The sequence below is a fragment of the Hemicordylus capensis genome, chromosome 2, assembly GCF_027244095.1.
Source record: "Hemicordylus capensis ecotype Gifberg chromosome 2, rHemCap1.1.pri, whole genome shotgun sequence".
NCBI lineage: Eukaryota > Metazoa > Chordata > Lepidosauria > Squamata > Cordylidae > Hemicordylus > Hemicordylus capensis.
Genome location: NC_069658.1, coordinates 416,342,332 through 416,355,730, shown reverse-complemented (window position 1 = coordinate 416,355,730; position 13,399 = coordinate 416,342,332). Strand labels below are relative to the sequence as shown.

Genomic DNA, 13,399 nt, shown 5'->3' with positions numbered 1-13,399 from the left:
AGGAGACTGAGACTACTGTTAGTGCATAAAACTGCTATGCCACGTAGTCTCTGCTTTTCTACACTTCCTGCCCTAACTTCAGATTCTGAACGGGGGGGCACGGGAACAAGGTCTGTTCTCCCAGACAAAGCAAAGTCCATACCTTCTTGCAATACAGTTGCTACTCAATTACCAAGACCTCTCATAAGAACATGCATGCAAATTGCGCTTTTAATTGCTTTTCTGATAAGGATTACTTCCCTACCACCATAACTGGTTTTTGTGTACTTCCTTTAGTATGATTGATTGATGTTTATTTCCCAGATTGAATCTGGAGAGTGAGGCAAAATATATCATCCACTGAACCTGTCTTGTGTGGGTGGTTTACAAGTGTGATTCTGTATGTCCATATCAATATTCATGAGAGAATAAAAGAACCAGCTGCGAATTGTTAAACCATTATTGATCAGCAATGTTCACAGCATCTCAAAGCAAGTTCATGTTACTATTGACTTTACCTAGGGCTTACCGCGCAGCTAGAGAGCTGTTATAAGAACTCTGATTGATAGTTTAAAGTAGTGATGAAAAAAATGTCACAGAAAGTGTCACAGCGCTATAGGTTAGTCAGTGAGCCACATGGTTGGGGAATTGGATTCCATTCCATCTGAAAGCCCAGTCCGTCAGTGGGACTGATTTCATTATAAACATCAAAGCTGTAATACTAGAACCAAAGTAGGTCTGGAAGCTGCCAAATGGGGATGATGCCTGTTTTTCTCTGCATTATCTGGTCTCCACTGCTATTTATGCTGGAAATTAATTACCCCACCAGATAGATCTTGAAAAGGTCAAAAACAGCACTTTTGACACGGAAATTAACTGGTAACCAATGCAGGTGTTTCAGAATAGATGTGATATTTTATTGTTGTTGTTCACCTGCCAACTAATGGGCAATGGCATTCTGTACTAATGCCAGCTTTCTGAGCCAGCTTCAAAAGTGGACCCATGTAGAGTGCATCACAGCAGTCTAATCTAGAAATCATGAGAGTGTGAGGAACTCTAGATAGTTGGTTTCCTGTCTTCCAGTAGTGAGCACTGCCAATAAAGCTACCAAAATTAGTAAAGGTATTCTGAGCCACAAATGCTATCCAAGAGTCCAGGAACAGTGCCAAATTCAGAAGTATCTCTGACCTGAATAAACTGTGGACTTGTTGCTCAAGGAAGACTGTGTTCCCATCTAAAAGCAAAAACAGACATTTCTTGCATTACACAACCATCTTTTAAAAACTTGTTGTTTATTCACAGTGGCTGGCATCCTAATTAAATGAAAATGCAGCAGGGGGCTGCTCTTAATGCAGCTGGAGGCTTTCCCACTTCTGCCATGTCAGGGGACGAGGAACAATTCTTGCTCATCTTCCCTGCCTCTGGAAGTGCTCTGTACGAGCAGCCCCCTGCTGTGTCCTCAGCTGTTGGCCAGTATCCTAAATACTGGCTGACATCTTTTGTTAGACTGGGTGTCACCCAGTGTTTATAAACATTTCTTTGACATAGGTTTGATGCAGGTGGTGCATATCCCCATCCAGGGCCACTAAGAGTGCCTCACAAAGGCTAGACTGGGGCCCTTTTTGTGGCTGGAAATACATAGTGCAGGACTTCAGTGGCAATATGTACATCTCTGCCCAGTCCCGCAGTGAGAGTATAGATAGGAGGATGCTGTGTATGTATGCAGGGCCAGCTCACTGTTGGCTAGATGGGACTCAGCTGCCATCTGTCAGCCCCAACTAGTAAGCTGATTTAAGGGGAAAGAGAAAGAAAAAGAACTTTCTTCTCCTGTGGTATCATTTTGTCTTCTGCATTCTCCAGCCTTTGGGGCGGGGGAGGGGAACATGGCTGACAGAAGCATATTTATACCAGCATTCCCGCACCTACTCTCACTTTCATCTGTGCCTTGGAGGCACATCAAAATATAAAGCTCTACAGTTCGGAATCATCTCACTTGACCTCATTGTAGCTGTGGGTGCCTTTTCAGAGAGACTGTGCTCCATGTCAAGACAGCTGGGGAACTGAGGAAGAAATCTTTGGTTGCCTTGCAGCTGTGGAACCCCTTCACTCTGGAGTCTTGCCAAAGCTCTTTCAGAAACATTGAGGAACCAGGGTTAAGCCCTGAAAAAGAGTTGGGAGCTACATGCTATGTTTTGAGCGATTCATTATCTCATTCATCTTCTTTTGTGATCTGTTGTCATTTGCCTGAAGCTGTGGGGTTCAGCCAGGCTATAAATTAAAATAAAACAAATATGACATCCAGAAGTGGATGGGGCAGTGGTTCATGTCCTTGCTCAGCAAAGAGAAAAAGCTGCATATTCTTCTCCTTTTCCCAAACCAGCAAATTGGCCAGAACTGATTAATAGTTCAAAATTAACTATTATATGTTATAAAGAGATAAAGAATAAAGCCATTGTTACTTCACGGCTCGTCTCAGCTGAAGGTTCTTCTGGTGTTGCCAGGGACTGTGACTGGTGGATTTTTATGCCCCTGCCGGTAATTTATGGATTTTTCTCCCCCCACACACCAGTGAATAGGGATGTGCACAGAACTGGAGCCTGCCGGTCTGAAGGTGGGGCTGGGGGATCACTTAAGGATGGGGGAGGGAGCTGTTATCCCTCCTGCCATGTTTCCCCCGCCAGCGCTGTGTATTCAAATGGTCCGGCATAGTGGCAACATACCTCCCTGCTGCCCTGTTGCGTCCTCAGACTGGAAGTGCCTGGATGTTCCTGGTGAGCATGTGCACATTGTATGTGCATGTGTGTGTGTGACATGCACACACATGTACAACGTGCACACACGCACCAGGAACTTACGGTCACCTCTGGTCTGAGGAAGCAACTGGCCAGCAGGGAGGTATGCTGCCGGCCTGTTGCATCCTCGGAAGTATTGAATAAAATCTCACAAGACATGGTGCCACCTTCAGGCGGCCCCAAGGAGCTGGGCAGCTCGGGTTCTTTGAACCCATCTGCCCGATTAAAGCTTCACCCCTGGCTCTCCCCTCACTAGACTGTATATTTTCTTGTAGTGAAATGGACCAGGCAGCTTCTGCTATCATCCCTCTGTCTGAACTAAAGGCTAAATCTTTCTTCAAGGAGATTCTTTTGTTATTGAATGTGGTTTGTCTCCTATTGATCCAATAAACCTATGCTTTCTCAAGACTCATGGTCTGCTTTGGCGTTCCTATTGGATTTATTTAATTAGGCTTCTGTTGGGTAGTAGCAGGTGAATGCAGTGCTGATGATACTGGGGAGATTTCCTTGCTCCTGCGCTTACTGGTGGACATACAGAGAAAGGATGCACCGGTGCAGTGAGAGAGCAGCCTAACTACGCATTCTGACTAACTGCACTAGCACTTCATGGAATCAGCAATTTTTTACATATTCCCCTTCCCTGAAAATATGTCCCTGAGGGTTGTGCAGCCCTCACAGGCATACTTTCAGGTGGCTCATAGGGCTTCCTGGGGAAGGTAAGGTGTCAAAAATTGTGCTTTCTCGCTGCACAGGTGCAGTTAGTTAGGAAGTTCTGTTAGGCTGCTCTCTCACTCCACGGGTGCATCCTTGCTCTGTATGTCAGCCGTTGTCATTACATTTGTGTCATGTAGTTCTCTTAAAGTGTAAGGTCATCACACAATCAAAAACACTGTTTTACCTGGGTTTGGGAACTGTGTGTGCTCCCAATTTTTGGTTCTGTGGAAGCAAGGTTAGAGGGAAACCTGGGTGGAAGCAAGGTAGGAGGAGAAGTTACCTGGTTTTCCTCCTACCTTGCTACCCCACAACCGAAAATTGGGAGCGTACACACAGCTCACAAACCCGGGTAGAACACAGTTCTTGATTGTGTGGGTAATTAATTAATTAATTAAACTAACACATTTGTATACTGCCCAAAATTACCTCTGTATCTAGTATGGATTGTTAAGGAGGGCATCTAGCTAATAAGCTTGGCCTTTTGTTGTGAGCTAATGGCCTCTGATCTGGAACTTCATGTTTGGGGTTTGATCCCTGCCATTTCATACCACTAAATATTATAATACCATAGAATATTAAAGAGAGAAGGGACCTTGGAGGACTTTTAGTCCAGCTCTCTGCTCACTGCAGGAACTCAGGCCAGTGTTGTTGTTCCTTGCTAAATCATTGTAAACCGCTTAGAGAGCTTCGGCTATAAAGCGGTATATAAATGTAAGTGCTATTGCTATTGCTATTGCTATTGATTGTAGATGGAGGAGATGAGGCTCCTTCAGAGTTGTTCTGTTTCTGACATAAGTCCACTGGGTGAAGTAGGATGACTCCTAAACCCTCTTTGTGCTGATAGAGCACAGCATCACACTATTGGGGGGGGGAGGCAAAATCACACAATATCTTATGCCAATGGCAAACCATCTTGGTGTACCCCCTGTATTGGTGGGATTCCACAAGTATGAAGGAGAAGACGGGGAGAAGTTGGTGTTGTGGACGAAGGAGTGAGCCTTAATAGAAATCCTATGTCCACACAGGTTGGCTCTGCCTGAGATAACAGCGTGATGTTATACCTGCAAAAGAGAGACATAACTTCCAGCGCTCCCACTGTAGTAAAGAGAGAGCTGGGCCCATGCAACTTCCATCTACAGCAGTGTTTCTAAACTGCTGGTACACGAGGTGTTGGTTACCAGTTCGTGAGGCATCACTATTAAAAATCAACCCTGCAGAAAAATAATTTTGGGCCAGCGGGGGCTGCACTGAGAGCTCTCTGAAGCTTATTTCCAGGCAGCCCTCACTGCTGGATAATGTTCATTTTGAGGAAGCAAATTGAACATTATCCAGCAGCGAGGGCTGCCTGCCTAGAAATGAGCTCTGGAGAGCTCTGCTGGGCTCCCTGGCCCTGCCCCCTTCACACATTACATCACTGGGGGTAGGGGTGGCAGTGAGGGGCGTGACCCCTTTACTAAATGCTGGTCCAGGAAACTGCACACAAGGAATGTACCGGTCTGTGACTCCGAAATCATTGAGAAACTCTGGTCTACAGTGGAAGATAAGATTCTAACAGCAGTCAATCATGGCACACAACCAAGAATATATAATGCCCAGCCAGGAAACACATATTGATTGGGCCATGCGGATAGCACTGTAATGCATGCATGTCTAGAAATGTAGGAGTACAGGTGGACAACTGATGGTGGGAACTCTGACTACAGACATTTTGCACGAACTGCAAACACCTAACTAGAGTGGCACCAATATATAGAGGGGGAGGGGAAGACAGGACAATGTGCATTTCTGGTGGGGAGGACAGTCCAAAATATTCTCTTTCTCAGAGGAAACTGATGGCTTATTTCACACATTAATGTCCCATCCTAATAATAAATGGAATCAATTCAGAGCAGTTCTTTATCCATAATGATACTGTGTGTGTCATTGATGATGATGATGATGATGATGATGATGATGATGATAAAGATAAAGAAAAGCACCCTGTGTGAAAGTGCCTTTCCTACAATTTACCACAGAGGTACAACAATGTGATGGGGCAGTCTAACATCACCACATCCCACTGGGGATGAGGGTCTGCATCCTGCCCACAGCCTTGTGATTGCAGCATTGGCAAAGCTGGGAGGGATAGACCGCCCACCAGAGGCGCTCTTATCCCTGGACTTTGGGGCCGAAGTCCAGGGCCTCCACAGCTCCTGGGGGCCCCCAAATCCTCTTTAGTTTGTTCAGGGTGGTATAGTTGCCTGGTGTGGAGCATGATGATGCTTAATTTGCAGGGTAGGGGGGCCTCCAAAGGCCTTGAGGTTCAGGCTCCAAAATTACCTAGGTGCACCTCTGCTTCCCCCACCAATCTTTTGATAACTGGTGTGAAAATAACATAGCAGTTGGGAAACATGGAATGGAGAGGGGTTGATTTAATTGAGGTGCACACATATAACATATGTTGGACTTGGAAAGCAGTGTGGCCACTTCTTGGGAGCCTGGCTGATTATCTTCTTCTGCCATTTTGACCTCTCTCTGTGACCTTTGGTATACTCTTTCACCCGTTTGAGTCTCTACTTCCTTTGTCTTTTTACACAGTAAAGCTCATTATGGTGTGGATTGTGTCTTATAGTCTTCCTGTCCAAAGGAGCTCTGATCTTGACTGGGGGCCTCTTGACACCAGTCATTAACAATGAATGAGAATAACTAGTTAACACTATTTGGTAACTTTGACAGGTATTTAAATAAACACCCTTGTGATTTGATACAACATGATGTTCTCTGTATTGCATAGTTATAAATAACCAGCAATTTCTTTTTATGAAGAAGAATATAATATCTGTTAAATTTTTTAGCCCTTTTCTTAGACCTACTGTAGTTTCTTGGAGTGGGAGGACTTACACACACACACACACACACACACACACACACACACACACACACACGCATCCCAGGGTGCCCCGGGGCACGAGTGTGGCAGCTGTTCTAGTCAGAGCAGCCTCCATGCTTGGCATGGCCGCTCCTTCCCCCTAGCTCACTGATGGAAATGGCTGTGGGGCGGGGAGCTGTTTAACCTGGCAGCCATCACCCAGACAATTGCCAGCCTAGGTTAAGTGAACCAAAGGTTTGAAAATGGGGAGACCTCGCTCCCGGCACTTCACACGCGCAGCCTAATCCAGGCTGGGGTGCCCTAGCCTGGATTAGGCTGCGTGTGTGAATACCCTTTAAGAGGGTCAGAGTAACAGCACTTCCAGAACAACTGCATTGGTGTAGCGGGGAAGGGGAATTTTTTGACAACCTGTCTTTTCCCAGGAAGCCTTCTATGCCATCCAAAAAAAATGTCCCTGAGGGCTGCACAACCCTCAGGGACATATCTTTGGATGGCACAGAGGACTTCCTGGGACAGGACAGGTTGTCAAAAATTCTCCCTTCCCCAATGCACCCATATGCAGTTGATCTGGAAGTGCTGTTATTCAGGTGCTCTTGCTCATCCTTCCAGGATGTCAACCACTATCATTAATATATGGTAACCTAAGCTTCTGTAAATCAGTAGTGGAAGATGCTAACAGCATTGTTCTGCACTAGAAGCTTGTTTCTAAAGTGCTCTGGGCTCCTTGTAGGAAGAGTGGGATACAAATGTAAAATAAAATTTTAAAAAATTAAAGCTTCTAGTAGTTCAAACTTTTGTGGTTCAAACTTCTTTGCACTGTTTGTGATCCTTATAACCATAGAGGATCTCCACTTTCTCTAGAACATTATGGTGTTATGTCTTAATATGATTGTGTGCACACCCACCTGTTCAGCAATACCCAATAAACACTTCATTTATTTCTTCATTTTGTTGTGTATGTGTTCCTGACCATGAACAACTCCATCTGCGTTATCAAACCGCAGAGATGTTCCAGCATTTTAAAGGTTATTTTAGCTTCCCTATCAAAGCAAAGTAAAATGCACAGTTGTCTGAGCATTAAAAAAAAATTAACCTGAGAGTCCACTTGAGACTACCAATGTCACTTGAATTTCCTCTAGTGACCATTTTCAGCAATGAATACATGGGCAGCAGGTTATTCCGGGAACAGTACTGAGTAAGCATAATTGTATATGTATTTTTCAAGAAAAACTGAGGCCTGTTCTCACTATGTGCCAGAAGAAAGGAATGGAAGCCATCAGATAAACGCTGCCTTTTGAATTATTGCTCATATATATGCATGAGAATTGCACTCTGTGTGTATAAAGGATGCTTCTGAACCATATGGAACTAGCAAGAGAACTTTTTTCTTTTGAAGAACGCTGAAGGAAAACTGCAAGTGGTTTTTTAAAACTTTTGTCTGAGCAATTTGGAAGGAAAAGGAAACCCTTATTGGGAAAACAAATACAGATTTTCATTGTCTGGCATGTATTTTCCCCTCTTTCTGCTATAAAGGAGACTGTAAAAAATGCTCTCGCTGTAAAACGACAGCTGCAGGCAGAGATAAAGTGCAAAGCTGTTTAACTAAACTTTGCTACTGTCAGTGATGAGATGAGCTGGGGCCTAATTACTGTGGAGGCATTATTTACTGGGCTCCTTGTTGGGAGCACAACTTGCCTTTGGCAGCCGTGGTCCACACAGGTCGCCTTTTTCACACAGCGTCTTGCAACTTGGACAAAGCTGAGCAGCAGGGCTGTGAGATCCCCTGCAGAGATGGAGTCTCTGCTTCCAGGTCAAGCATTCTTTCTATTCTCTTCCTCTCCAAACAAAGGGCAGGCCTGTTGCAAGGGACAACAACTTGGATGCGGCAGCTAGGCCAGGCAGGCTCCTCTTCAGACTTTTCGGAACAGGGCAAAGGAGGATGGGGCAGCTGCTGTGCTCTATGAACCACCTGCTTGCTCGCCTTCTGATATGACTTAGGTGAATAGCAGGTGCAAAGCAGGGGGAGAGGGAAATGATGTCCTTATCAAGGGGATATTCTTGTATTACCGTAATGCTTCTGTAGGCCTGTTGTAAGATGAGAATATTCTCGTCTTGTGTAAATGTTTCCCCCCCTCACAATATCAGTAGCTAAACTTTGGTTGGATAGCAAATAGGGTAATTTCTTGCACACTCAAAAGTTTCTCAGGGTGCCTTTTAAAACTCTGGTACAGAATCTGAAACCTGGAGTGAATTGAATTCCTGAGAAAGGTTGTGGGCCCTGTTCTTTCCCAAAAGCAATTTTTTAGCTCTTCTTTATTATTTATTTTTCTTATTTATTACCATGTTTTATACTGAAAGAAAAACAACATTCAGGGTGGTTGGTAAGATTAAAAAAACAACAGCAGTGCTACTCTTATCTGTACATAACCCCTCTACTGTTTTCATACTTTTAACTACTGTCACCACCCTGCTTCTTGCCAAAAACATTTAAGATTCTACGCAACCCAGAATATCTGGCTCAAAATAAAATAAGCAAAAGTGAGCAGCCCTAGGCAAAATGTGCCAGTCTGTAGAATGGTGACAAAATGTATCAGTTTGCACAATTTAATTCAGATTAGAGAACTTGGATTTCCTTAGGACAAATCTTGGATTTGGGGAGGCATAGTTTTAAAACATTGTTCCTGTGATAAATATTCTGCAGGGAAACTTCACAGAGTTAGGATGCTTGGAGGCAAACTGGGAAAAATTTCTCTGAAGGGAAACTGGTATTTTGACACTTGGGAAATGTTGGACAGACTCCTAGAAATAACCCTCAATACAATTACCCCACCAGTCTGTTCCAAAACAAATATTTAGCTGTAAGTTTTTCATTTAATGCAGTATTTCTTGAAACAGTGTATTGGCTAATTTAAACCAGATACCCAATATCTGCACCAGCCAAGACGATGCCTTGACACAGTAGGGGGAAAGTCCTAGTTTTTGCCTTAAAGCAAAATGAAATAAAGAAATAAAACATAATTTCAGCTTTATAGTAATATTCTCATAGCCCAGTCTAGGCATTTTCAGGCGCCAATACAGCCATCACCATCCTAGCACTTTGCACCCCAGAGAAGTAACTTTTTGACTTGCCTTATGGCCTCTCAAACCACAACAACTCTTTGAGGAGGAAGCAAATAAAACCATACATGTCGAGTAGGCTGTATCCTCCTCCTCCATCTGGTGCTTGGCCATGATGCACATTCATGATTATTATTGGGTAGAGAGAGGGGGGGTGGGGGGGAAAGAGAGATGCAATATTAATATAATCAGAGTCTTTTTCTCCAGTGAGACTGACTGATTTTGATTTATAAAATTTGCTGTCTCGTCCTTCATTTCAAGTAGAACTCCCAGGGTGGCTTGCAGTTATAAGGAAAACAATTTAAAAATACCTCCCTGCTCTCATAATACAGTATAATAATTAAAATAGCAACAGATTAAAAAGGGAGGGGGATCAGCACCGTTCATACCAAGAACAGATTTTTTAAAAATGAACAAGTCTGGGTAAATAAAAAATTCTTTCCCTGGTTGTTCAGGAGGCCTCTGAAGAGGATATCAATAGTTGGGTAGCTTCCTGTGGGAGTAGGTGGTCTCTTAGATTGCTGACTTCTTGTTCCCAAGCCCTTCATCTATAGCAGAGCTGCACAACTTTGGTCCTCCTTCTGTTGTTGGGCTACAACTCCCATCATCCTCAGCCATAGTGTCCAATGATTGGGGATTATGGGAGTTGTAGTCCAACAACAGCTGAAGGGTTGTGCAGCCTTGACCTCTAGTTTGGGAATCTGTTGGCAGATTGATAAATCAAACCTTTTGTGTAGTTCGCTATTCAGTGTGGACCTTTATAGGTACACAAAGCAGGATTAACCTGTATGTTGTATGTGCAAAGGTTCCACTGTTTCAGTGCAAGGAACTGAGGCCCAAACTAGGAGCTCTTCCAGAATCAAAGTTTATTAGGGTCAATGACCAGACAAGGTTGTTGCTTCCAGACAGCAGTAAACTGTGTGTTGTGAAGATCTTGCAAGGAAGTTCTAAGCAAGAGCTTATTTAGGATTCTCACATTCCTGCAGAGTTCTGTTGTTTTTCCCAGCAGGATCTCACATGCAGGACAGATGAGCAGAGGAACCTTACCTTGCACAAATTATGTAGTGCTACCTGCTGGCTAGCTCTTGTTTTCCAGCAAGATTAACCCATCACTTTTCAATATTACTTTTCTGACGAATGGGGAAAAGGGTGGTTTTCTCTCAGAATACAAGAGCTGGCCAGTAGGTGGCTCTGCAGAAATTGTCAAGGTCCTTGGTGGCCATTTGACCTGTGCACGAGATTCCACTGGGAATGACAATGGAAGTCTGTGGGAATATAAGGATATGGAATAAGCTCTTGCCTAGAATTTCATTACAAGCTCTTTTCAGCACACAGTTAATTGTTGTCTGGAAGAGCCCTAGATAAGAGAGTGGTGTGCCCATGTTTTTACTTCTGAGCAACAAGCTTCGGGAAAATACACGACAATTTTCATCTGGGAAAGCGTTGGGCATCTCATGGCTGGTTTTTCTTTTAAGTTCAAAAAGATGGAGATGATGGCGATACATTTTTTGGTCTCATCTAGTTTGTCCCTGACAGGATCTCTGAGTGTGGAGATTGCCTGTCTTGCTCCCTGAGCCCTTTTAAAATCCTGAACCACTCAGGACATGATGTCTCTTTCCTTAGTGCATGAAAGGAGTACAGCAACTAGGTTTCCAATTATGAAGAAGTTCAAGACGTTGGTAATCTGCCCAGTGCAAAGTTAAACAATGATGCTCTCTTTTGGCAGCAGATTGCAAGATTAGCAAATCAAGGAAAGGTGGCCTGCCTCTGAGTACAAAGACACATGCACACATCAAGGGAATGCAGAGGGAGAAGATGTATAGTCATGGGGTATACGGTGTGTATCCTGTATGCTTTCAGCAAGAGTCCATCAATACAGTCCTCCAAAGCATTCTCCAAGTTTAGGTTTTCTTACAATACTTCCATACCCATTCCCCATGAGTTTTTTGGGGGGATGAGGCTGTCCTGTTTCTCAGGACACAGCCTTGCTTTAGGAGAATACACATGCATCTCGCCCCCCTTTTTAAAGATGTCTGCTTGCCTCTGAAGCTGGGCCCACCTCCACTTCTAAAGGGGTGGAGAACTGGTCTTGTGGTAGCAAGCATGAATTGTCCCCTTTGCTAAGCAGTGTCTGCCCTGGTTTATATTTGGATGAGTGACAACATGTGAGCACTGTCTGCTATAAAATCTTCCCCTTAGGGCAGGGCTGCACAACCTTGTCTCTGCTGCAGATGCAGGACTACAATGGCCACCAGACTTGACTGTTGGCCACTGTGGCTGGGGATGATGGGATCTGTAGTCCAAAAACAGCTGGAGGGCCGAAGTTGTGCAGCCTTGACTTAGGGGATGGGGCCATAGCTCAGTGGTAGAGTATCTGCTTTGTATACAGAAGGTCTCAGGCTCATTCTTGGATGTTTCCAGGTAGGACTGGGAGAGACTTCTGCCCAAAACCTTGTAGACGCTGCTAGGGATGTTCAGAATCAGTTCAATCGCGAACTGGCCCATTGCGAACTGGGCTGGTTTGAGCTGTTCTATCGCAAACCGGTTCTAACTGGTTCATCGAACTGACTGGCCCAGCTGATCAGTTTGACTGAACCAGTTCGCATACCTGTGATTTAGTCCAAATTTGGTTTGAATTTGGACCAGATCACGCCAAACGGTCCATGCATACCCTTAGAAGCTGCTGCCAGTCATTGTAGGCAATATTAAGTTAGACGGACCCATGGTCTGATGGTATAAGGCAGTTTCCTATGTTCCTGTGTTCACTTTGGGCACAGTGTGGCTGGGGTGAAAGGAATGAGGAAAACTGTATCCCACTGGGCTGAGAAACACAGCTTCTGTATCCACAGCAGTCGGGGGGGGGGGATAAGACTGAGGTGTGCCCTTCCAAGTCACCTAGAAACCTGTTCCTGGACATACTGGAGTTGATGCCTGTTGCCTGAAGATCTGGGGGGTGAGATGAGAGAAGGATATCCCCCACCATCCCCAGCTCTTCAAGCAAGCAAAGGCTGCAGGACCAAGCTCATGAGTTGTGTCTCCTGTGAGGGAAGAGAGAATGCCAGGGAGACACTAGAGGGGTCAGAGCAGCTTCTTTCTCCCTTGGCTCTGCTGCTGAACATTTCCCTTTGTAGGCATGTGCAGGCCAAAAGTTAAGAGAGAAAAGTATGCCTTGCATTCCAATGGCTTTTAGTTTTGGCTTTAGAGCACAATGCTTCGTTTTAGATTCCTCTAGGCAAATCTGTTCCAGGAAACTTATTAACCTTTTCCTTCTGCATATTTTTGAGGTCATGCATTGATGTCAATTGTTTGATGGACAAAACCTTTTGTTGCCACTTGTACCACTGAAAGGATTCCTAAAAGCAGCCTGTTGGCCTTCATGTTTTTAAAAGATGTCTGTGGTTGCTGCAACGTCTACCCCACTGTTGGCAATGGGGTAAAGGGAAAGGTCACGTAATTTTGGGTTGTGAAAGGTTCACATTGTGTTGGTCTGTGAAAGGGTTTTTCCAAGCTGAACTTGTTTCATTTTAAGGATGGGATGGGATGGGATATAGCTCAAGCTGCAGGTGTTCTTAACAACCTGTATAGCCATACAGAGTTTGGTGCATGTTAAAAACAGTCCTTCAATTGGTTTACTAAGTGCCCAGGTTGCAGCTCCATCCCCATGTGTTGCAGACCTGCAAAAAGTAGCTGTGGGTTGAGCTATGGGTTTAATTGTGAGTGAATGTAGTGTTGGTGAGTTATTCACACAACGTCTCACCATATGCTTGCATATTTGAAAGAACTACTTGACCAGCATTCTTAATATGCGAGAACTAGCAGCATCCACCAGACTTCTTCTGATAACTCAACTAAGAGGCTGTTCTCATGAGAGTTCCCTTGAGAACTTCTGGGATCCATGTGGATCCTGGTGGTACTGCAGGGCCAAATC

General features: G+C 44.4%; 1 protein-coding gene and 1 long non-coding RNA gene across 10 annotated transcripts in view; one reads left to right on the top strand and one right to left on the bottom strand.

Moving 5' to 3' along the window:
* RHBDL3 (rhomboid like 3) overlaps positions 1-13,399 on the top strand; it is a 199,091-nt gene that overhangs the window by 100,461 nt on the left and 85,231 nt on the right. Inside the window, exon 1 of one of the 9 annotated variants that reach the window (XM_053299944.1) lies at positions 8,227-8,352. The exons of the other annotated variants lie outside the window; for them this stretch is intronic. The gene's annotated coding sequence lies outside the window, so the exon portion shown is untranslated. Of the gene's footprint in view, positions 1-8,226; positions 8,353-13,399 lie in introns of those variants that run through there. 9 annotated transcript variants of the gene reach the window in all.
* Positions 1-13,399, bottom strand: part of LOC128346520 (uncharacterized) — a 52,551-nt gene that overhangs the window by 31,769 nt on the left and 7,383 nt on the right. The window contains exon 2 of the long non-coding RNA XR_008317014.1: positions 1,168-1,213. This is a non-coding gene — a long non-coding RNA (uncharacterized LOC128346520). The remainder of the gene's footprint in view (positions 1-1,167; positions 1,214-13,399) is intronic.